Below are 26,012 nucleotides of genomic sequence, written 5' to 3' on the forward strand. Positions count from 1 at the left end.
ATCAGCTTCTCCTAAGTCCTTCATCTCAAATTGTGATGATAAAAATTCTTTGTTTTTAATTATTATCTCCAAGTTATTACCAAGAATTAACATGTCATCAACATAAAGGCATATAAGCACACAATCAGATTCTATTACCTTTGAATAAACACATGAATCAGAGTTGTTAACCATATAGCCATTACTTACCAAAGTGTTGTTAAATTTCTCATACCACTGTTTAGGTGCTTGTTTTAGACCATATAGTGATTTATTCAGTTTACACACCTTATTCTCTTGACCCTTTACCACAAACCCTTCAGGTTGCGACATATAAATATCTTCCCTTATCTCACCATTCAAAAAGGCAGTTTTGACATCCATTTGATGTATAAAAAGGTTATGAATAGCAGCTAAGGCGACAAGAGTTCTAATAGTCGATATTTTGGTCACAGGTGAATAAGTATCAAAATAATCAATACCTTTCTTTTGTGTAAACCCTCTAACCACAAGTCTAGCTTTGAACCTTTCTATTGTACCGTCAGGTCTCAGTTTCTTTTTAAAGATCCATTTACTCGTAATGGGTTTACTACCTTTAGGTAAATCAGTCAACTCCCAAGTCTGATTAGACACAATAGAATCAAGTTCACTTTTAATAGCATCTTTCCAAAAGTTAGCATCAATGGATTTCATTGCCTGACTATAAGTTTTTGGGTCATCTTCTATTAAAAAAGCTGAAACAAATTCATCACTAGCACAAACAGTGTATCCATGTTCTGACAGCAAAGTTGAAACAAAATCAGCTCCAAAGTTCTTTGGACATCTAGGTCTCTTAGTCCTTCTAGGTTCAACAACATGATCAATAGAAGTGCTACTACTAGCATGTGAAGAGATATCAATAGATGTAACGGGTAAACTAGGAGGTGAATCAACATTCTTCTGTAATGGAAAAACATGCTCAAAAAACACAGCATCTCTAGCTTCAGATATAGAACGATCACTTAAATACATGAATCTATAAGCAGAACTATTTTGAGCATAACCTATAAAAACACAATCATAGGTCTTTAATCCAACGGTAGGTCTTCTAAAGTCAGGTAAACCCACTTTAGCCAAACACCCCCATACCCTAAGATAACTCAGGTTAGGAGGATAGCCCTTCCAAATCTCGTAGGGTGTCTCAACTTTCTTATGAGGTACACGGTTAAGAATGTGACAAGCAGAAAGTATTGCTTCCCCCCACATGTCGTCAGACAGGCCAGAACTTAAAAGCATAGCATTCATCATCTCTTTTAAGGTTCTATTTTTACGTTCAGCTACACCGTTAGACTGAGTTAAGTAAGGTGGACTAGTCTCATGTATTAGACCGTTAGAAGCACAAAAATTGGCTAGATAACTAGACTTATACTCACCACCTCTGTCAGACCTTACCCTTTTAATTTTTCTATCGAGTTGATTTTCGACTTCATTTTTAAAGTTTATAAACGATTGTTCTGCTTCATCTTTAGACTTAAGCAAATAAACACGTGTGTACCTTGAACAGTCGTCTATAAAAGTAACATAATAATTTTTACCACCTCTACTTGCAACATTTTTGAAGTCAGCTAGGTCGGTGTGAATTAACTCAAGAAGACTCGCATTCCTAGTTGTGACAGGTTTACTAGGTTTCTTTGTGAATTTAGCCTCAACACAGCTAGCACATTTAGATAATTCTTGATTCGATAAACTTGGAATTAAACTCATAGTTCTAAGTTATTTAATATAGTCAACATTCACATGACCTAATCTACCATGCCAAACATCAATAGACTCAGCGATATAAGCAGAAGTAGATGCAATATTATTAAAAACTGAATCAGTGTTCAATACAAAAAGACCCCCAGAAAGATAACCCTTGCCCACAAATTCCCCATTACGCGACATTACAACCTTATCAGCCTAAAAAACAAGTTTCAAACCAGCTTTGTTCAATAAGGCACCAGACACGAGGTTTCGACGCAATGAGGGTACAAATAAAACATTAGTGAGAGCAAGTGTTTTCCCCGAGGTGAGTTTGAGAAAGATCTTGCCTTTACCTGTGATCATTGCAGATGAAGAATTACCCATGTAGACACATTCCCCATCAGCTACTTCCTCGAACTCAGCAAATAAACCCTTGTCAGCACAGAGATGTTTGGAAGCGCCAGTATCCAAGACCCATTCAGCAACATTACCCACCAGATTAGCTTCCACAACCACAACAGCAATGACATCATCAGTCACAGCAACATTAGCTTCAGCAGTTTTCTTTTCAGTGCACTGGTAGGCTTTGTGACCAGTTTTCCCACAGACGTAGCAAACAATGGGACCCTTTGGTTTCTGAATCTTAGCAACTGGTTTGGTATGCTTCCCTGGACCATTCTTCTTAGCTGACCCTGGTTCTTACCCCGACCAACCTTGGCCTTACCCTTACCCTTGAACTTCTCGGTATAAGACGGACCACGGACTCGGCCAGATTAGCATCAACAGCAGCAACAGAAGTTTTAACAGATTGACTAACAGGTTTGTCTTTAAGGTGATTTGCCTCTTCGGTCCTCATGTGTCCTACTAGTTCTTGGAGAGACAGGTACTTTTCTTATGCTTAAGGTGGTTCCTATAGTCAGACCAGGAGGGAGGGAACTTTTCTAACAGAACATTAGCCACGAAAATGTCATCTAATTTCATACCCTCATTAACAACATTAGCACAAAGGTTCTCATAGATATGAACTTGTTCCATGATGGGTTTCCCGTCAGCCATCTGAAATTCCAGCCACTTTCCCACAACATATTTCTTATTCCCCGCATCATCAGCCCCATACTTAGCCTCTAAGGATTCCCATATCAGTTTGGAAGACTTATGAACCATAAATAGGTCAAATAGGGTGTCAGTCATGTTGTTTAGGAGCTGGCATCTAACAGTCTTATTGTCCTTATCAAATTTTTTGATATCCTCTTCGTTTGACTTAACTACTTGACTTAGCAGGGGGGGGGGGGTGTTCTCTACAGTCTCAGTAACATCAGCCTCTTTAACAGGAGCAGGCGGGTCACTAAACAGCACATAATCAATTTCCAGTTGTTCGAAAAACATCAGCAGTTTCTGTGACCAACGCTTATAGTTATGACCATCTAATTTTTCCAGTTTAGTCAAATCAGGAAGAGTTTTGGACAGAACAAACGACATTGTTACAACAAGAAAAAATAGTTTTCAAATTGTTGTTTTGATAGAGTGCAGTAACAAAGAAAGAATAAGAACAGAAACAGAACCGATTTGCAGCGACGAGGTATGAAGGCCTCTGCCTTGAAAACTATTTCGGCATGACCGTGGTGGCGATCAGCAGGCGCCGGTAGTTCCCCAAGGTTTGACACTGCAGCACCCAGACTTGCCCATTCAAGGCTGGAAGCTTTGGAACGATGATAAGAACAGTACCCAGAAACAAATTTAGAAGAGAGGAAACATTTGAGATTGAGAGAGTAGAGTGAATTGTGTGTGTTTCTGGTGTAGAACTGATGCTCTATTTATAATAAATAGAGGCAGTTAGAGAGCCAGAAAACGTGGCCCTAAAACACAGCCAACAACAGAGAAAAACCGGGAGAAAGACTCTCTCCCACTAACAGTCATATTGACTGACTGTTAGACACATTCACTGCACATGGACAGCCCATATACACACAAGAGCAAAAATGTAAAAGGGGGCCTTTGGCCCGCACCGCAGGTGCTCTACCCAAACCCAAACCCGAGAGCGTGAGCTCAAGCCGGGCCGGGCCGGCGCGCGCGCGCGCGCGTGTTTGTGTTTGGACCCAAACCCACTGGCCTAATACTCCTAACAAAAGCCTCCTTGGTCCACACAATTAACCAACCAAGGGGAGGGACAACTATAAATCCCTCAACCTATAGCTTCCCCACCGATGTGGGATAGAAGCAAAACCAAAAAGTTGGTTTTTCCCTTTTTTCAAAGGCATCACTGCCAACAGCTAGATCAGGGAAACCAGGTGTCCTCATCGCTATCACATCAAAAGAAACATCGGTATCAAACTTTGTATTGCTGCCATGAAATTTCAAGATCTTTGTTATTCCCCTTATGTCAGGAACATCTACAGCCACCTGAAAAAAAGCAGAAAAAAAAAAGATAAGTAGTGCTTCGCTTATCGCCTTATCACCATATTTAACTTTAAGAAATGGTCTTAGATTACAAAAGAAGTTTACGGACCTGGCTAAATTGGTCATGTGGGGTCACAGCTCAGATCAATTTGGGCAGGTCATTTAGGGTACAATAGGTCTTGGTATAGACGGGTGGGGCGAACAGACGGGTAAAGACCTCTAATAAAATGGGTAGGGGGAACAAGGTGGGGCACCCCCCATGTGCTTCCCACTTTAGGGCAAATGGGTATTTTGTGAGGAAAAATGGTATCCGTCTATACGTATAGACAGATAGTGTCCGTCTATAATGAGAATTTGTGTTTAGGGTATATTTTACCCTTAGGATCAGGTGAGGTCTTTTTAGGACCCGTCAATTGGGTCTAACTCGGGTCATTTAGGGCTTCGTTGACTTTTTTTTGTTATTTATTAATGTAGAAAAACATAGTATAATCTCAAGTTAGGCTTCGTTTGGCACGACACTTCAGGTAGCTTATTTGACCAAAGTAGCTTATTTGACTAAAATTTCAGCTACCTGATTTTTTTGCAAGTGTTTGACAAGTAGCTTATTTGGTCAAATAAGGTACCTGAAATGAAATGCTACCTCGGGTAGCATTTGAGAAATCAGGTACCTGAAATGACTTATTTTCCATTTTGTACCCTTTTATTCTATAATATTAAATAATTTTCATATCCTTTTACGTCATTTTACCAAAATCAGCTACCTTTTCAGCTAGTTTGCCAAACACATTTTTATATAATCAGTTACCTTGTCAACTCCTAATTTTCAGCTACCTTATCAGTTGCCTTTTCAGGTTTCAGTTAGCTTTTCAGTTTTCAGCTACCTTTTCAGGTTTAAGCTACCTTTTCAGTTAGTTTTGCCAGAGAGAGCCTTAGTCATTTTTGACAATTCAGGTCATTTCAGATATGGTGAAGTGGTTATGGGCCAGGCCAGGCCATTTCGACCAGGTCACTATAAAAACTAATAATATTCAGACATGGTTGGTTCCGATTTGGGTTATGGATCATGTTTGAGTTGTTTTGTTAGGCTCTGATTCGGATCTCAGGTCGAACCATTCAGGTCGGCCAAGTCTACTTCTATGGCAACAACATCTCATATAAAACTTATAATTGGATTATTTAAAAGATAGTGACCAAGGTAAAATAACTACACTTGTCGGTCAAAACGTCCTGGCCTCAGAAGAGCTGAATCAAGAATGTCAGCTCTGTTAGTTGCAGCAATTACTATTACGCCAATGTTACCCTTAAAGCCATCCATCTCAGTGAGAAGCTGATTAAGTGTTTGTTCCCTTTCATCATTCCCTCCCCCAATTCCAGTACCTCTGTTAGGCCCAAATTCTGGATATGGGCCGATCCAGAGAAGCAAGTCAGGAAGCAGAGTAATCAGGAAGCAGAGGCAGGATAACGTGCAAGGAGGACTTGGACCCGGACTAGGATGCTAGCGGATTCACGGGTAAAATAAAGAAATCCTAGTTATTACCAAATTCTGAATACTTAGAGAGAAAGCAAGGAACCCTAGGTGCGGAAGCTTCACTATATAAGGGGCATAAACGTAAGACCTAAGATTCATTCAGGAATACACACGAAGAACCCTAGCCTCCAAAGTATAATTATTCTAGCATCGTTCCACATTGTATTCTCAACCGAATTATAGTGAAAATATTGGTGGGATTCCGTCTCCCCCGTGGTTGTTTCCCACATCGGGTTTTCCGCGTAACCAAAATTCCTTATGTCCTTTATTTGCGTTTACGTTCAACTTAGCATAACATTCAAAATACAATCAGACACAAATCGTAATATTGATTAGGCACTAAGACCACTTTAACCCTGCTTGGTAGAAATTTACCAAAACAGTTTGGCGCCCACCATGAGGCATAGTGGTCGTCTCCATTAATAAGTATACAAAGAACAGTAGCATGTCAGGACAACCAGAAGCAAATATGAGCATAACGCACGGCGTTCCAGCAACGCGAGCACTGCCTCCTTCCATGGCAACAATACGCACAACCCCAACACAGCCACCAAACGTCGTACCTACACAAGGGACAGTTCCAGTGCCAGTTATTAAACAAAGCCATAGTTCTCAGACAGTGGTGAGTCCACCACAAACGGAAAGAGCGCAAGCCAGGGACCCAGGTGTCGGCCAGGGCACACAAAGGATGGGACAACCGGAGAAAAGGGGGCAGTCCAGGCACCAAGATCTGACTCCACCGAGTCCCACTAGCATTATGATAAGCGGGCTAGACACCTTAGCAAGGACCATCAGGACAATGCAAAGTGAGAATAGGAGTATGAGATCTCAGATGGACGCGGATAATAACCTCCTCCGAGCCCAGATCGATGAGCTACGACAGAAAACTGCAAGTCCTACGACCTGGACGCATGATACTAGGTTCAGAGGAGCACCAGCAGGAGATAGTGAGAGGAGGCAGGCTCGCCAACTGCCACATGATATGATATCTCGGCTAGATATGGAAACTACACCGCAGCAGAAGAGAGGCCTGATTCCGACGAGATTGGGGGCACTAATACCAGATGACGAGTCAAAGCACCAGGAACCAATGCCCATATCAGGTACTCTGCCCCTAGATAATTTCATACGTTCTGACAATCTTTTTGGCGCAGATGGAAGGGAGAAACAACACCCACGGGGCAGGTTGGGATCCGTAACCCCGCTGGCCATAGAGCCAATCCTACATAGGCCAGAATATGTGTAGGTAAGCAACTCAGGTCCGGTAACCCCCAAGATGCCCGCATCAACAACAATTGGATGGCAGGGCCTAGCAGATACTCAGAATATGCAACCACCGGCGTACTAGCAGCCCACAGGAAGGGAAGCCTATATAGAGCAGCAGTACTAGGAACTACGTAGCCTTCTCCGGAGAGTCCTAGGAATGCCGCCACCTATGGACATGGCAATGCCAGACAGCTATGCTGATTCGCCCTTTACTGACGCCATAGCTACTGTGGCTTTGCCGAAAGGATTCAGTGTCAGAACGATGACTCACTTTGATGGGACCTCAGATCTGTGTGACCACGTCAGCCAGTATAAACAGAAGATGATGGTAACTGCAGCAACGAGGTCCTCTCAAGAGGCGTGTATGTGTAAAGGATTTGGGTAGACCTTGTCGGGAGAAGCGCTACAGTGGTTTGTTAGTCTGCCCAACAAATCTATATCCTCATTTTCCGACCTGGTCAACCCATTCAATCAGCAATTCGCCAGCAGCAGAAGGACTCCAAAACAGCCTAGTGATCTTTACAGGATCGTACAAGAGATTGGGGAATCAATCAAGGATTATGTTACACGATTCAACACGAAAAAGGTGGCCATACGGGGTTGCGACACGTCTAAAGCTATTAATGCCTTCAGGCAAGGCTTAGATAAGGATTCAGATCTGTATAAGGAATTAACGATGCATCCCTGTGAGAGATTTGAGGAAGTTCAGCAGCGCGGAACAGCAGCATTAAGGTTGGAGAAAGATATATTGTCCAGAAAAGGAACGGTAACTTTCGATAGAAGGAGTAGGAAGATTCCGACAGAGAAAAAAAATGAGAGAACTAAACCATACAGCAGATCCAACATCAGCAAAGTGGCAGAAAAATCTCAGCAGGGGGAAGATTCGCAATATCCACCCAGGTTAGCTGAGTACGGGTTCAATACGGGAATGGAAGGTCTGTTAAAAGCATTGAGAGAAATGGGCGACCAGGTGAGGTGGCCTAAGCCACCAACGCATGACAGGCCTAATGATGACTGGGACCGCAGTAATAGGTGTGAGTATCACCAAGACATAGGACACCGAACAGAAGATTGTTTCAGGCTCCGGAAGGAGGTACGATTTCAGGTGCGAAAGGAGAGTTTGGATCACCTATTATCACGTGGGGGAAAGTAGGACATGAGGGAGACAGCAAATCAGGTGCTCCCCTCTGCGCCACCTATCTACACCAAGATCATTAACGTGATAACAGGTGGATCCGAGTTGTCAGGGTCAACCTACTATGCAACCAAGAGACGAGCTACCGAAGGAAAAGGAGACCACCCAGAAACATCATGCAGGGTGAACCAGAGTGACTTGCCTATAGTCACATTCGATGAAACTGACGCAGGAAACGAGGCAGAGCAGCACCACGACGCCCTCACCATAACACTATCTATTGGGAATTACACCGTGAAGAAGGTATTAGTGGACACTGGAAGCTCTGTGAACCTCATCATATTTGAAACCCTCAAAATAATGGGCTTCAACAAGGAAAGTTTAGTAAAGAAATCTGTGCCATTGGTGGGATTTAGTGGTGAGACAGCGCATTCATTAGGCGAGATAACTATCCCAACTTATATCAAAGGAGTCTACAAATTAGTGAGGTACCTAGTCATCGAGGGCACAACCACTTACAACGTTATCTTGGGAAGACCATGGCTACATCAAATGAAGGCAATCCCCTCAACATACCATCAATGTCTCAAGTTCCCAACTCCGTGGGGGTGTAGTCAAAGTAAGAGGAGATCGCGAGAAATTCAGAAGCTGTTATAAGCAAGCCCTAAAAGCCACAACCAAGCTTCCTTCATAGCAATTACATGACCGGTGCACTTTGGAGGAGTACAAGGAGCCACCCTCAGAGGAATTAGACCAGGTCCACCTGGACGAGGCGCACCCAGATAGAGCAGTATTAATCGGAGGAACCTGTGATGGAAAACTACGAGATTAGCTAATTCAATTTCTTAAAGATAACATGGACTGTTTTGTCTGGTCCCACGGTGATATGGTCAGCATAGATCCATCCATCATCTCACATAAGTTAAGCGTGAATCCGGGCTGCTTCGCGGTACAACAGAAGAGAATGAAATTTGCGGCAGAGCGAAATGAGGTTATCAATAAAGAAGTGGACAGCCTCCTGGCAGCGGGAAAGATTAGGGAGGTCAGCTATCCAGATTGGCTCTCTAATGTGGTAGTGGTACCTAAGAAGAATGGAAAGTTGAGGGTCTGTGTAGATTTACAGACCTAAATAAAGCTTGTCCTAAAGATCATTTTTCACTGCCACATATCGATGCAATGGTGGATGCCACGGCTGGACAGGAAGTGCTCACCTTCCTAGACGCCTGGAGTGGTTATAATCAGATCAAGATGCATCCGCAAGATCAAGAGAAGACAACATTCATGTCAGAACGAGGCATATACTGTTACAATGTAATGCCCTTTGGCCTGAAAAACGCTGGCTCCACCTACCAGCGACTGGTAGACAAGATGTTCAAACAGTAGATAGGGAAGACCATGGAGGTATTCATAGATGATATGGTAGTTAAATCAAAGAAAGCTGGTATGCACACGCACTAGTAGAAAAACCCCCTACGGTGACGGTTATAAATGAACTTTTATGGCGGTTTTTAGGGATTTAGGGCCCGTCGTTTATCACAGCGTCGTATAAACTTTACGGCAGTTGTAAGCGGTTGTTGAACCGCTGCTATAGCTTTATTATATTGGTGGTTGTTATACAAAACCGTCATTATAAACGTATATAATACGACGGTTGTTAGACAAGAACCGCCATTGTAATTCATCTATTGGACTTGTTATTTTCTGAAAACCACCACCATAGGTATTACAATAATAATTTACCACCTCAAACCCGACATTACATGTTATCTATAATGTCGGTTGTAGTTATATAACCGTCGCGAAAGTTTAGTATAACGTCAGTTATGTAATCTATTGTGGGGGTTCAAACTTAAGAACCGCCATAGTATGCAAATCTATAGTGGCGTTTCTAACTTGAGAACCGCCACCATAAATAGGTATATTTTTTTTAAAAAAAATTGCTACCTAAATTATTGCTGCAACATCCTGTAAATTTGATGATCTAGATATGAAATAAACAAACAATACATACACAAGAATACAAGTATGCAACCAACTACTAAAAACCTTTCATGTCATGGTGTTCAAAAAGTATACATCTAAATGTATAAGTAATCACTAGATCTTGAATTGAACAATTAAAAGATATCTATGCACCCCACAAGCTACACCCAACTAGCAAAAAAAAAGCAAGAATAAATAGCCTACAATTCTAGAAGTAATGCAGCCGCAGTAGCAGTAGCAACATGAAGAAGGCGACATGCATCATCAAAACAACAGCCGATAGTCGATAGTTGGCCTAATCTCTAGGCCAACAACCTCAGCCTGCATCACAGTACAACAACAATGTAAGAAGCACTACAACAGTCACGACTCGACAATAGTTCTATGGTTTTACCATTGTGCACCATTACACAACTAACTTCTAACATCTAATATTCGAGCAAATGGACATATCCGACTGCAGCTGAAAACAATTTTTTCTTTAAATTTGCTGCTATTAGCAACAAAAAGGGAAGACATTCTCAAACAAATATATTCATATTCAAACTTGATATTTGCCAATGTTATAGCATGAATGTACTGTGTTGACTTAAGATACTTGATTAAAACATAGACTACATGACAATACAAGAAAGAAAAAGAGCTTACGTATCAAGTGGATGTACTGAGGTTCGATGAAGAATCAATAAATCCAGTTGAGAATGTATAATTACACGTACATTAATCCCTGCAAGAGAAAAACACTTACATCAATTAACGTACCATGTTGCTGGTAGAAGACTGGTTTTTGAGTCAATAAGAGAAAAGGCTAAATTCTGAAGAAATACCTACGCTGTAAAAGCTAAATATGTACGACGAAGGCTGGGATCCACAGTAGGCTCATTCGCGCTGCAACAAATCCAAATATAAATATAACAAAATGTTAAACAAGTTGCGAACTATTATAACATCAGAATTCCTTGAAGATCGCCACTGAGTCACAATAGAAACAATTAGAGTACTATATTCAATTTATATAGACTTTAAATATCAAAATTATTGTTAACTTGAATAATATATTCATTAAAACTAAGCATTATATCTAAATTCTAACACTAAGAGAAACCCAAGTGTTTAGAATTTAAGTAAAGCTATACACGTAATTTTAAAGTCACTTGGCAGTTTGCTAATCTGCTCCTATATCCTAAAGTGATTAAAAATTCATACATGGTCAAGTTATGATTGAAAATTGGTGACCTTCTTATATGATATACACATTAGTAATTAAATCTTCATGAGTGGAGGTGCATATAAAAGTTTATGTCATGAAAAAAAATAAGGCTATGTGACTATTATACTTTGTTTTAGTCCAAAACACTTGATAGTTAACACTACTGAAACTGTCATATATATGCTGTGGAAGAATTGTGTTAAAAAATCAATATCTTGCTGTCTACTTATTGGCTACCCATTATATCTATATTAATAGAAAGCTAGGGTCTTATCTAAACAATCGCTTTTGGATCATCATTATATCATGTCTATAGCTCAAGTTATAGTTGCTGAAAACAGACGCTGCATGAAAATGATCTACAGCACAACTGACCTGAACTTACTCAATGCCCTATATATATCTTGATAGTATGATGGAATTGATGAGAAGGACATGGCATCAACAATTAAGCTCAAGAAACAAAACTGAAAAAACGAATGCACATCAATTTGTGGTACTCACTTTGTCTCTTCTCTAATCTTAACAGTTAGCACTGAGTACACTGAATTATGCCCTTTCTTAGCACAACCAAAGACGTATCCCTCCTGGAAACACCTCCTACATTTATATATGCTGCACAAGCTAAAAAATCACTCTTATCCAGAGAACCAAACAACAAAATCCTAACAAAAAACATGTATAAATCAGGCCTTACTCTTTGCTTACCAAACAACAATATCCTAACAAAAGACTCGTCCCCATCTTTGCCCTATTCGGAGCTGTATAAAAGGAAAACACATCAGAGTTTACACTCATAGAGTCGCACTTTTCACAAACAGACCAACTATCCAGTAATTCAAATCACCAAGCCATGTAACTCGGCTGCACCAGATTTAACATATCAAATATATGGAGAAAGGCATATTGTTATAGACAAATTACAAAGTTGAATCAAACAACTGATAAAATTAGGGTTCGTGTTTTGGTAAAAATTTACCGGTTACGAAATTAATTATGTGAGTGATAGTGATTAATCTAGTGCCAATCACAATTTGAATGCAACGGTGATAATGAACGAAATAAAGACGAATGAAAGAATGACACGGAGGATTTTTGGTGACGCGGAAAACTCGGTGTGAGAACAACCGCGGGGGAGTCGGAATCCCACCAACTTTGCACTATAATCAAGGTTTAATATGTAAGTAAGGAAATACAATTATTATTTTAGCTATTGAATTGTTGCCAAGTATAGACGGTATTTTTGAGGAATGATGCGTTGCTCGAGATAAATTTCGAATGCCCCTTGAATGTTACTCCCTTCTCGTTTATATAATAGCCAGAATCAGACTTAGGGTTTTCCGGAGCTGCCTCTGCTTCTGTTGCTAAATACCAGTCAACTCCCTAAAGAATAGGTGTTGGTTGTTGACTCAATTCCTCTTCCCTTTTTGCACGTGTGTTTTCTCCTTGGCCCATTTGTGTTTGTTGCTTTTTGATATCACGACTCTCTTTATGCCACGTCATCGGTCCATCTCCATTGTTTTCCTCCAATCGATGGTTGCCACGTCATGAGTGATAAAAGTGTAAATTTTATCCCTAACAATTGCCCCCAAATTTCCGTCTCAAAAACATTTTTAGGCGGGAATTTCTGTTTGCGATGCGGAGAACTGACGAAGTATTTGCAGTTGCTTCGATTTTGGTAACTCCCCACTTTATATCTTCTCAACCGCCACATTTACTCTCCCACTCTCCCACAAACTCTCTCTCTTTCCCATATATTATCCCCCCGGTTTTCCAACTCCATCATTATTCCTTTTCTTCTAACTTCTTCATCACTAATCTTTAATTTTTCGGCTTCCGTTCAGGTACACCGCCTTCCTCTTTCCCTTCTTTGTTTTTCTTTGCTATGTCTCAAAATACCGCCTCCTCGACCTCTGCCGCAGATCCCTTGACGTCGCCCGATCTTTTATTCTTCGGCGGCGTGCTCTCTTCTAAGCATTCCTGCGATTCTGAATTCACTGCGGAGGACCTTGCCTATATCAAGGAGACCTTCGGGTTTTCTGATCAGGTAGTATTCCATATTCCCGCGCCTGGTCAGAAAGCTGATTCTGTGCGAGAGGGGTGGATTTGTCTATATGAATATACTTTTCGTCTGGGCTTGAGGTTCCCGTTTCCTCCTCTGATTCAGGAGTTCCTGAATCATTTGGCTATTTGCCAAGTTGCTCCGTATACCTGGCGGACCTTGCTCGCGATTCATGCTATGAATAGCCGCTTTGGCTATGAAATTGGTCTCTCAGACCTTGCCCACCTATTTCCGGTCAGATCCCTTAGCCGGGGCCAAGTGACCATCCGGGTTCGATACGGGGAGAAGAACTGCATTATCTTCCCCGTGAAGCCGGATGACAACAAGTGGTTTACCCGTTTTATTTTCGTGAAAGTAGACACTTTGCCTCCTCCCACTGATTACGTTGTCAGCGCCTGTGCCATTTGCCTCCATCTTCTGACGAGGTTGCGTCTCTCTCCAAACTTTTTGGTCCACCTCTTGAACACATGACCTTTCCAAACCTGGTTCAGGACTCTGTTTCTACTTCGAAGGAGGAGGAGATAGCGGTTGAGGAGAAAGAACACCGTGAATCAATGTCGACTGGTGAGTTGTTTTGTTCTTTTCGACTGTTTTCTGTATCTGGAAACTTGATGCTTTTCTGGTTCTGACTCGGTTTTCCCTACTTCTAGGTTCTGCAAAATCTAAAGTTTCACTGGATGACATTCTGGCTCTAAGAGAAAAGAAACGTGTCGAGGTTGCTCCTAAGCCTGCTGAGAAGAGGAAATCTGTTCCTGCTTCTGGTTTTGGAGCTCGTACTAAGAGAAGATCTGCTGCTGATGGTCAGGCTAAAGAACATACTCCCATCGAAGCCACTCCTCTAGCCGTGAGGCCTCCAATTCATGTGTATGTGCCGTGATGCCTTCAGCGATCATACATTCCCCAGCACCCCCTTGCTTCCGCCTGTTTACTCTCATCGAGCACATACGCAGCTATTCCTGCTTCCGGAGCTGTTCATGCTTCTGGGGCTACTCCTACTTCCAAATCTGCTCCTGCTGCTGGAGTTGTTGCCATTACATTGCCAGATGACTTTGGCAAGGCCAAATCTGCGCGTAACCTGGGCCTGATGGATCAACTGTTGTTTCCTGCCCTCGAGTCTGCATTGGGGACAAGAGCCTTGCATGATTTGGTGGACCGTGCAGCTGAGCACTCTTTTGAGGTAATCACACGCTGACTGCCTCGAAATATTTTCTCTCTGTTTTATTTTTTATTTTTTATTTTATTTTTTTACACTCTGTCCTGGCATGGCAGTCTTTCCAGATGTCCTTATTCCTGAGGAGGAAATTTCCTCTCCTGGAATTTGAGAAGGTGGAGCTCCTGAAGTAGACAAAGGCAGCCGAGGAGGGCAAATTCAAAATTCAAGCTGATCTAGACAAGGCCCAGAGTCTGCTGCTGGAGGAGGCTGCTCAGAAGCAGAAGTTGCAAAGCAGTATTTCTGATGCTGAAGAACGGATCTCTGGTGCTAAGAATAATGCTGCTGATGCTAAGGAACATGCTGCCGAGGCCAGAAAGTCTGCTGCTGATGCTGAGAAACGCGCCTCCGACGCTGAGAAAAGTGCTTCTGATGCTGAGGCTCGTGTTTCTCAGATTTTGGAAGAGAAGGTCTCCCTGGCTTCTGAGGTGCAGGAGCTGAAAGAGAAAAATGCTGAGCGTGGTGAAACTTTGGTGAATGCTCTTACCTATGCTGCTCTGGAGACGAATATCAGGTGTATAAAGGCGTTCTAGAGTGGAGAGCATTCGACTTCGGACCTGGAAGCTGAAGAGGGGAAGCTCGCTGCTGATTTCCCTGATGGTTTGTACCTGGATCTGCTAGCTGGTATGGTGGGAGCGGGTGTTGCTTCTGCTGATGATCCAGGTGCTGAGGAAGAGGTGACTTCTCCTGCTCCTGACACCCAGGCAGTTGCTTTTGAGGCTGTGGATCATATTGATATAGATTAGCTTTTCCTGCATCTGAAAACTTTTATTGTGCTTAGTTAGTTTTTGACCCTGCGGGGCGTAACATTTTAGCAGTTTGGTGTACTTTGGTTTGGTCATGGGGCCAGACATATTTTGCTTTTGAACTTAAGTATTTTCTGTTGGGTATGTCTTTGTGTCGTACCGTTTCTGGTGCTTTGATTTGTGCATGCACGTCGTTTGTTTGGCCATCGCTGTCTGATTGCTGGCTAAGGGGTCTAGTACGCCCACTCGTTCGGAGAAGCCAGGCTTGCGTGGATGCTAATGCATCGCGGGAGGTCGATTGTCCTGGTTGTACGTGCTTAGCCACGGACACACACTTTCTGTAGTGAATACAGACCCTGCCAGATTAGTTTGCATTTTTATTCAATTGGCTATTTATTTGAAAAAGTTTACAAAAAGGAATTTCTTTACTTAAAACTTTTACAGTGGTTTTATAACTTGAAAATTAGAATCTTAATTAAAATACATGTAGAGTTATTTCAGAACCAGAAAATGTTAAAATCTACATATGCTAGAAAAATTTCAGAACTAAAAAATGTCAAACTTGGAATGTATGCAGAACATTTTCAGAATCAAAAGGTGTTCAAATTCAGAATTGTTGCAAAGTTTTCAGAACCAGAGAAATATTCAGAGCCAGAGAAATATTTAAAGCAATATCTAGAACCTGGCTGAGCTGTATCTGGTAGGCTGAGTACCCAGTTGCTGACCATGCTTGTGACTTAAGTGAAATACTTTTTCAAGTGTGTGATATTCCAGGATCTGGGAACCAATTGTCCTTCCATAGTCATGAGTCGGTAAGCTCCATTTCCAACTGTGCTTTCTACTTGGTACGCCCCTCCCAGTTGTAGGCGAATTTTCCCGCTCGCTGGTTTTTGGTATTCTGGAAGACTTTCCTCAGGACCAGATCTCCTACCTGCAGGGTTCTTACTTTTACATTCTTGTTATAGCTTCTGGCCACAGTCTGTCGGTAGGAAGCTATCCTGATTTGGGCACTGGTTCTGAGTTCATCTATCGTGTCCAGACTGCTTGCCATCTCCACCTGATTCCGATCTTCTGTTATGCATCCATATCTGTGGGTTGGGACCCTAAATTCGGATGGAATGACTGCTTCTGCTCCAAACACCAGGCTGAAGGGGGTTTGACCCGTTGCAACCTTGGGTGTGGTTCTGTCAGCCCAGAGAACCAGAGGTAGCTCTTCTGCCCATTTGCCCCCAATCTCCTCCAGCTTCTTTTTCAAGTTTTCAACGATAATATTATTGCTGGATTCGGCTTGTCCGTTGGACTGGGAGTTCCTAGGAGTAGATTTCTGCAACGAGATATTCCACCTAGCACAAAAAGCTTCTGTCTTATTTCCAATGAATTGGGACCCATTATCACATATAATCTCAGATGGAATGCCAAACCTGCATATGATATTGCATTTAATGAAAGATATCACCTGGGTTTCTGTAACCTGGGAGGATGATTCTGCTTCTATCCACTTGGAGAAGTAGTCCGTCATGGCGAGCATATAGATTTTATTTCCTGGTGCTCTGGTTAATGGTCCCACGATGTCCATTCCCCACTTCATGAAGGGCCATGGTGAGATTACCTGATGTAGAGGCTCTGCTGGCTGGCGGCTAACGTGGGCGTGCCTCTGACAAGCGTCACATATCTTTGCGAATTCCATGGCATCTTTGCGCATCGTGAGCTAGAAGTATCCCTGCCTCAGGTCTTTGTTGGACAGGCTCCTACCCCCAGCATGGTTTCCACATTCTCCACTGTGGATGACATGCAAAACAGCCTGAGACTCTTCCCGATCCAGCCATCTGAGGTAGGGTCCAGTGAGAGATTTCCTGAACAAGACACCATCAATTAGTATGAATCTGGACGCTCTCATTCTGAAGCTTCTTACCTCCTTTTTATCTGCTGGCAGGATATCATTCTACAGCCAGTCCAGGTATGGTTTCCTCCAGTCTGGAGTATTTTCTTCACTACTGGTGCTGCACAGCACTTCTGCTTCCTGCTCAGGTTTTAGTATTGCTAGCTCCAGTACGTGGATGATTGGTATTGTGGAGACGGCTCCTGCTTTGAAGGTTGCCCCCCGGGTGGCTAGTGCGTCTGTTCTGGGTTCTCGTCCATGGGGATTTGCTTGATGTTGAACGTGGCAAATATGATTTTCAACTCTTGTGCTTCGTCTAGGTATGTGTAACACCCCGGCCCAAACCGGGTCGGGAGCGGTTACTTATGATAGCTCACCAGGCTGTGTACATGGCCCACAGATCAACACGGGTCCTTTATATCACATTTTGTCCTCACTCATGCGCATCCCGGAAGCTTCCCAGGAGGTCACCCATCCTAAGACTACTCTCAGTCAAGCACGCTTAACTTTGAAGTTCTTTCGCATGGATGAACATAAAAGAAAATGCACTTTGTTGATATGAGTAGTACTTTCAATCCCTTTAAGCACTAGTCATTTAAGCTTATCACTAGACCTCTTCAATGAACGTGGGGTGTTACAGTATGCCATCATCCTGGGATCCCTGGCTTCATAACAATCATTTACATGGTTAACTATAAGTTTAGAATCACTGCAAACCTGGAGGTGTTTGATTTTCAGATCCAGAGCCAGCTTCAGACCCAGGATTAATGCCTCGTACTCTGCTTCGTTGTTTGTGGCCTTGAATTCACATCGTACAGCCTGGACTATGAGATCTCCCTGGGGTGATTTGAGGACCAATCCTACTCCTGCTCCTCTTGCGTTGAAGGCTCTGTCCACATGTAATTCCCATACTTGTTCCCCTTTATCTTCTTCCAGATTCAAAATGTCCTGTTCTGCCTGGGTCTGGAGAGCTGGGCAGAAGTCAGACACAAAGTCTGCTAGAGCCTGAGACTTTATGGCCGTACGAGGTTCAAATTTCAAATCATAACCGCTCAGGTGCACGGACCATTTAGCCATCCTCCCTGACAATTCTGGTTTTCTCATGATTGTCTTAAGAGGATAGTTAGTTATCACAGAAATTGTATGAGATTCGAAGTAAGGACGCAATTTATAAGATGCTGTAACTAGTGCGAGGACAAGTTTTTCTAGTGACGTGTACCTGGTCTTTGCTGGAAGCAGAGACTTACTGATGTAGTATACTGGGTGCTGTGATCCTTCATGCTCTCGCACTAGTACTGCACTAACTGGTGCTTCTGTGACTGACAGGTACAGGAATAGTGGTTCTCTTGGTTCTGGATTTGACAGGAGTGGCGGGGTGCTGAGATAACGTTTCAGCTCCTGAAATGCTTTCTCATGATACTCCGTCCACTCGAATCTTTGGCTCTTTCTGAGTACATCATAAAACAGCCTGCATCTATCCGAGTATCTGGATATAAATCTGTTTAGGGCTGCCACTCTTCCAGTCAGGCGCTGGACATCTTTCGGTTTTTGTGGTGACTCCAGCTGCAGAATTGCTTTGATTTGCTTGGTGCTGGCCTCTATCCCCCTCTGGGTCACCATGTACCCCAGAAATTTTCCAGTGGATACTCCAAAGGTACACTCTGTCGGATTCAGCTTCATTTGGTATTTTCTGAGGGTATTGAAAGTTTCTGCCAGATGCTGGTGATGTTGTGAAGCCTGCTTCGATTTGACGACCATATCGTCTATGTATACTTCCATGGTTTAGCCTATTTGCTCTATAAACATCATGTTTACCAGCCTCTGATAGGTAGATCCTGCATTTTTCAGTCCAAAAGGCATAACATTATAACAGTAGATACCTCACTCGGACCTGAATGCCGTCTTTTCCTGGTCACTGGGGTGCATCTTTTTTTGGTTATATCCACTCCAGGCATCCAGAAATGTCAGCATCTCGTGACCTGCAGTAGCGTCCACCATGGCGTCTATGTGTGGTAGTGGAAATGGATCTTTTGGACAAGCTTTATTTAGATCCGTGAAATCGACGCAGCCCCTCCACTTGCCATTCTTCTTCGGAACCACCACCACATTGGACAACCATTCTGGATATTTTACCTCTCGAATCTTTCCTGCAGCAACCAGGTTATCTACTTCCTGGTTTATAACCTGGTTCCTTTCAGAAGCAAACTTTCTTCTTTTCTGCTGCACAGGTTTATAGCTTGGATCCACACTTAGCTTGTGGGTTATCACACTTGGGTCTATCCCTATCATATCATTATGTGACCAAGCTAAACAATCCATGTTAGTTCTCAATAACCGAATGAGTTCTTCACGAATGTTACCTGTACATTCAGATCCAATGAGCACGGTTCGTTCTGGGTGCAGCACGTCCAGGATGACTTCGTCTAGTTCTACCTGATGGGGTTTAATGTATTCATCCTGGATGCGCTGGCTCTGTAATTGCTATACATGCGAGCTGGTTGTCGACTTCAGAGCTACTTTATAGCAATCCTTAGCTTCTTTCTGGTCTCCACGTATCTCTTGCACCCCTAAGGCGTTGGAAACTTCAGACACTGGTGGTACATTGAGGGAATTGCTTTCATCTCGTGGATCCAGGGCATGCCAAGGATCACATTGTAAGTAGAGGGTCCTTCAATAACAAGACACCTTACCTGCTTGTTTACACCTCCGGCATAGGTTGGGATGACGATTTCTCCTAGGGAATGCTTTGTTTCGCCACTGAAACCAACCAAGGGGACCTCCTTCTTTGCTAGATCTTTCTCGGTGAATCCCATGCCTTTGAGTTTCTCTAGCATGATCAAGTTGACGGAGCTTCCGGTATCCATCAAGATCTTTTTCACCTCACAGTTTCCTATGGGGAGCGTGATGATTAGAGCATCGTGGTGCTGTTCTGGAGCAGACCCTGCATCTGTTTCGTCAAAGGTGACTGATGGCAGATTCTGGCGGTTGATCTTGCAGGAATTTTATGGTCTGTCTCCCTTAGTTCTGGTTGCGTGCCTCTTTGCTGCTGAATATGTTAGTCCGCACAGCTCTGATCCACCTGTAATGACATTCACAGTTCTAGTGCATTGAGGAGGAGGAGATGGCAGAACCTGATCTGCTGAGTTTACTCTGGTTGTGCCTCTGGGTAGGAGGTGATCCAGGTTTTCTTGATCATAATGGAACTTGACTTCCTTTCTGAGGGAATGGCACTCGTTGGTGTCATGGGTGTTGCTGCCGTGGAACTCACACTTCTTGCCTGTGTCCTTTCTACTACTGGAGTATCCTTCTGCTGGAGGTTTTGGCCATCTGACTCTGCGATCTAGCTCCTTCAAGGCTTTAAATAATCCTGCAAGATTAGTGGTAAAACCATATTCACTTACTTTCGGAGGTAGATCTGCTTCGCTTTTTCCTTCAGAACTTCCAAAAACTTTGTTCACGCTCTTGCTGTAGGGTTTGGGCCTTTCGCTCCTCTTCTCTACTGGAGCTTTTCTGGAAACTGGATCTGAATCATAGACGCCTCTGATGGGTTCAGAGTCATCCTTCAATCTTATGACAACAATTACCTTTGACTGTACTTCCTCAAAGGTGGTGCAAGGGTGCTTCGTCAGGTCCTTGTAAAGATCTGAATCCTGGTGCAGTCCTCGGCGGAAGGCTTGTATAGCGGTTTCTATATCACATCTCGGGATAGCCACCTTCTCTTTATTGAACCTGTTCAAGTAATCACGGGTGGACTCCTCAAACCCTTGCACTATCCGGTAGAGGTCACTAGTCTGCTTCTCCGGCTTTCTGCTGCTGGCAAATTGTTGGTTGAATGCATTGACTAGGTCGGCAAAGTTGGCTATGCTCTTCTTGGGCAGGCCGACGAACCACTGCAGAGCTGCTCCAGACAAGGTTGACCCGAATGCTTTACACATACAAGCCTCCTTTAAGGATCCAATTGCGGTTATCACCATCATTTTCTTCTTGTAGTTGTTGATATTACCGAGCGGGCCTGTGGTTCAGTCGTAGAGCGTCATGGCTGGCGGTACACATCCTTTAGGGACACCGAAAAGGGCTATGTCGTCCACAAAAGGTCAGTCTGCGTAGCTATCTCGGGCTGCTTTCTCTAACAGTTGGGATACGCTTGGTATCTTGTACATCAACTCCCTCAGCTCCTGGTACTGCTGCTCCAGCGAGTTACCTGCTCTTGAAAGAGGGTTAGAAACAGGCTGGAAGGATCCAGCAGGTGTACCTCCTAGCTAGGGCACTCCAGAAAATTGGCCTGATGCTGGATGACTGGTCACTGGTGTGGCACTGATTATGGATCCATGCTGCCATCCTGGTGTCTGCTGTAGTCCTCCAATCCAGGCTCCACCGGGGAACTGGCTGCAGGATGGGGCTGCTGTATTGATGACAGGTCCAGATTGTCATCCTGATGTCTGGTGTGCGGGGGTACCTGAAAAGGGCGGAATAGGGATGTTATTGGGGAGGGGCGGTAGTGGATATAGGCTCCCCCGTACCTGTAACCACCAAGAAAAACTCGTACCCATCCCCGCCCCACCACCCATGGCGGGTACAAGTTTCCAAAACCATCCCCGCCCCAACGGGTGGAAACTTAAAACCGTACCCGCCCCGCTTACCCATTAACCCGCTACACGATAATTTTATTCGATAAAGTTTTTCGTAAAATTTTGTTTAATCATTATTAATTTCCATTTTTTTGAATTTATCTTTATAATTTTATTTTTTCACCAAGTAAGTTAGTAAAAAACTTTATAAAATAGTTATTATTAACATTATATCTTAACTATAACTATATAAGATTTATATAATTATGGTAATCCTACTAGTTTTTTTAATGATTTGTGGGTAGACGGGTATTAGGTGGGTAAAATGCAAAATCCATCCCCGCCCCAGGACCCATGGCGGGTACAATTTTCGTACCCACACCCGCCCCACCACCCGCCAAAACTCTACCCATCCTCGCCCCAAATGGGGCGGGTGCGGGGCGGTACCCACTTATACCCGCCCCGCTGACATCCCTAGGGCGGAAGGTGAGATCCTGATGAGGTATTAAACAAAGAATTACCTGATGTCTGCTGCAGGTTGGGTAGGTTGTCAAATGACAGGCACCCCAATCCTCTGGGCTCAATTGGTTCACTGGGTGCTACTCCTACAAGGTCCAGTCTGGTGACTAGTTCTGATGGAATTGATCGACTCGATCCACCACCGCTGGTTCGGGTCGGAGCCTCTGGTGCTGACGTTGGCTTAGCCTGGACTACTGTCAGGATATGAGCAATCAGGTTCTGGTTGTCCTTCCTCAGATTCTCAACGGTCTGACGCAGAGTGTCCATCGCATGAATCATCACCTGCATCAGATCAAGCGCTGGAGATCCTCTGCTTCTAAGAACTTCTGCGCCTGATCCCTCCTGGGTCGGGCCTCTAGATGCAGCTTCACCTCTGCTGGGGCTGCTTTCCCTGTTGGATCTGGATTGGCTGGGTGCGCCTGTGGCTTTGGGTATCTGTGGTGGTTTCAGAGGTGGAGGTATGGTTCTGGGCGACATGCTGACGGGGATTATCTTACTGGACGCTGAGGATGCACTGACTGATCCTGTGGATGCAGAAGTAGGTCCTGCTCCAGAAGACAGGGCTGACATGCTCTGGCTGCTGGAAGGATTCTGGCTGGTTCCAGACATGGGGATGGCTGGTTCGGTTTTGCGAGATTTGGCTATAGAAAATGATCACTATGCCCCCACGGTGGGCGCCAAATTGTTTTGGTAATAATTTACCGGTTACGAAATTAATTATGTGAGTGATAGTGATTAATCTAGTGCCAATCACAATTTGAATGCAACGGTGATAACGAACGAAATAAAGACGAATGAAAGAATGACACGGAGGATTTTTGGTGACGCGGAAAACCCGGTGTGGGAACAACTGTGGGGGGAGTCGGAATCCCGCCACCAACTTTGCACTATAATGAAGGTTTAATATGCAAGTAAGGAAATACAATTATTATTTTAGCTAGTGAATTATTGCCAAGTATAGACGATATTTTTGAGGAATGATGCGTTGCTTGAGATAAATTTCGAATGCCCCTTGAATGTTACTCCCTTCTCATTTATATAATAGCCAGAATCAGACTTAGGGTTTTGCGGAGCTGCCTCTGCTTCTGTTGCTAAATACCAGGTCAACTCCCTAAAGAATAGGGGTTGGTTGTTGACTCAATTCCTCTTCCCTTTTTGTACGTGTGTTTTCTCCTTGGCCCATTTGTGTTTGTTGCTTTTTGATCTCACGGCTCCCTTTATGCCACGTCATCGGTCCATCTCCATTGTTTTCCTCCAATCGATGACCGCCACGTCATGAGTGTTAAAAGTGTAAATTTTATCCCTAACAGTTGGCCCCAAATAAAAACCCGAATTCATCCAAATTAGGGTTACACTTCCCTTAAAATTCAACAATTTCATCAGATCACATTCAAATAGTTAAGCACAAAATAACATTAACGATAAAAAATCAAATCAGTAAAGAAATCAGCAATGAAATTGAAAAAAAGGGATGGAGAAGAAAGAAACCTTTTGAAAATTGGGAGGAGCGACGCCAGGGAAGATCACCACCAATCAGTGGTCGACGCTAGTGGAGAATGAACGTCGTCGTGGTTGTCGGCTTTGAGGATTATGAGGAATAGTGGCAATCGAGAGAGTTGTTGAGACTTGAGAGAGTGATAAAGGTTGGACTGTTGGGAGAGTTACTCATAAGGTGAGCAGTGTGAGGGGGTGGGTTGTGTTAAACGTAATTTTGGGTGAACTAAATGACATCGGTTTTAAATAAAACCGCCAGAAATAATTTATAGCCGCGGTTTAAAAATAAAACCATCTCATCATTTTTCACGTTGGTTTTAAAATAAGACCGCCACAAAAGCTTTATAATGACGGTTTTTAAATAAAACCGCCACACCACTTTTCATGTCGGTTGTAAATTAAACCACCACAAAAGCCCAATAAATAAAAACCGTCATAAATAGTTTCTTAGTCGCGTCGGTTCTTAATTAAAGCCGCCACCAAAAGTTTCACTACTACTTTTTTTGTCAGTTTCTATTAGAACCTCCGTTATAACAGCGTCGCGATAGGAGGTTTTTCTACTAGTGATGGAACATCTATCAGATACCTTCAAAACATTAAGGTAATATAAGATGAAGCTTAATCCATCCAAGTGCTCGTTTGGGGTGTCCTCCGGAAAGTTCCTAGGATACATGGTAACGCAGAGAGGAATTGAAGCCAGTGTGGAGCAGATCAAGGCAGTCCTCCAGTTGGAGTCACCATAGAGGCCAAAGGACGTGCAGCGGTTAGCATGAAAGGTGGCAGCATTAAGTAGATTCATCTCATGAGCCTCGGATAGATGCAAGCTGTTCTATGATATACCGAGAAAGAGCCAGAAGTTCGAGTGGACGGAAGAGCACGAGAAAGCATTCAAAGAACTCAAGTGCTACCTAAGCACACCACCACTGCTGGCCAAGCCAGAGCAGGGAGAGCCATTGTTCCTGTATCTGTCGGTTACTGAAGCGGCTGTAAGTGCTGTTCTGGTCAAAGAGCAAGAGGGGATGCAGCATCCAGTATACTATATCAGTAAGTCTCTGCTTCCTGCAGAGAACAGGTACACGCATTTCAAGAAACTAGTATTAGCTCTGGTCACTGCTTCGTACAAACTACGCCCATATTTTGAATCTCATACTATTCATGTAGTAACTAATTACCCATTGAAAACGATCATGAGGAAACCTGAATTATCTGGAAGAATGATCAAGTGGTCGGTACACCTAAGTGGCTATGATTTACAATTTGAACCTAGGACGACAATCAAGTCCCAGGCCCTGGCAGATTTTGTCTCAGATTTCTTTCCCGCTACCCATGTGGAGGCAGAAAAGGGGATGTTAACATTACCAGGGGATCAGGAAAGTGGGACTTGGACCCTATACATAGATGGAGCCTCGAATGCTCGGGGAGCTGGAGTAGGTCTGGTCCTCCGGTCCCCAAAGGGCGATATGATGGTACAAGCAGTCAGATGCGAATTCAAAGCAACTAATAATGAAGCAGAGTATGAGGCACTTATACTGGGGATGCAAATTGCGCAGGGGCTCAAGGCGAGGAACCTGAGAGTGTACAGTTACTCATTGCTTGTGGTGAACCCTGTGAACAATGAATACGTGGTGCGTGATTCGAAAATGATAGCCTACCTGAAGGTAGCCACAGAGTAGAAGCTGAAGTTCCGGTCTTTCAAAATTACTCAGGTCCCAAGGGATCAAAACGTGGAGGCAGACGCTTTAGCCACGTTGGGAGCCACCTTCCATCCCATGGAACTTTCTAATATACCAATTACTCATGTGTTAACTCCAGCTATACAGAAAGAGTTAGAATAAAATAAACCAGGGGAAGCAACACACGTGCAATACGTGAATGGAGCAGGAATCCTGGTATCAGATGAAAACCAACAGGTGGATTCAGATTGGAGAAAACCTTATGTAGAATGGCTGAAAGACGGGAAACTCCCAGAAGATAAGAAAGAAGCACAGAGTTTCAGAATCAAAGCTTTCAGATTCGTGCTAATAGATAACGTGCTCTTTAGGAGATCTTTGGCGGTACCTTATCTCAGGTGCCTGAGTAAGGAATAAGCCAACACGGTGCTGCAGGATGTGCATAGCGGAGAATGTGGGAATCACGCTGGAGGGACTATCTAATAAAGTCTTAAGGCAGGGGTATTTCTGGCCTACTATGAGAGCAGACGCTGTGAACCACGCCAAACGTTGTGATTCGTGCCAAAAGGCAGCCCCAACAATTCATCAACCAACAGAACCAATAAATCCAATCATCTCCCCGTGGCCATTTATGATGTGGGGGA

General features: G+C 43.4%; 1 pseudogene; it reads right to left on the reverse strand.

Moving 5' to 3' along the window:
• LOC141627284 (ATP-dependent zinc metalloprotease FTSH 2, chloroplastic-like) overlaps positions 1-26,012 on the reverse strand; it is a 53,379-nt pseudogene that overhangs the window by 21,739 nt on the left and 5,628 nt on the right.

The sequence above is a fragment of the Silene latifolia genome, chromosome Y, assembly GCF_048544455.1.
Source record: "Silene latifolia isolate original U9 population chromosome Y, ASM4854445v1, whole genome shotgun sequence".
NCBI classification, from domain to species: domain Eukaryota; kingdom Viridiplantae; phylum Streptophyta; class Magnoliopsida; order Caryophyllales; family Caryophyllaceae; genus Silene; species Silene latifolia.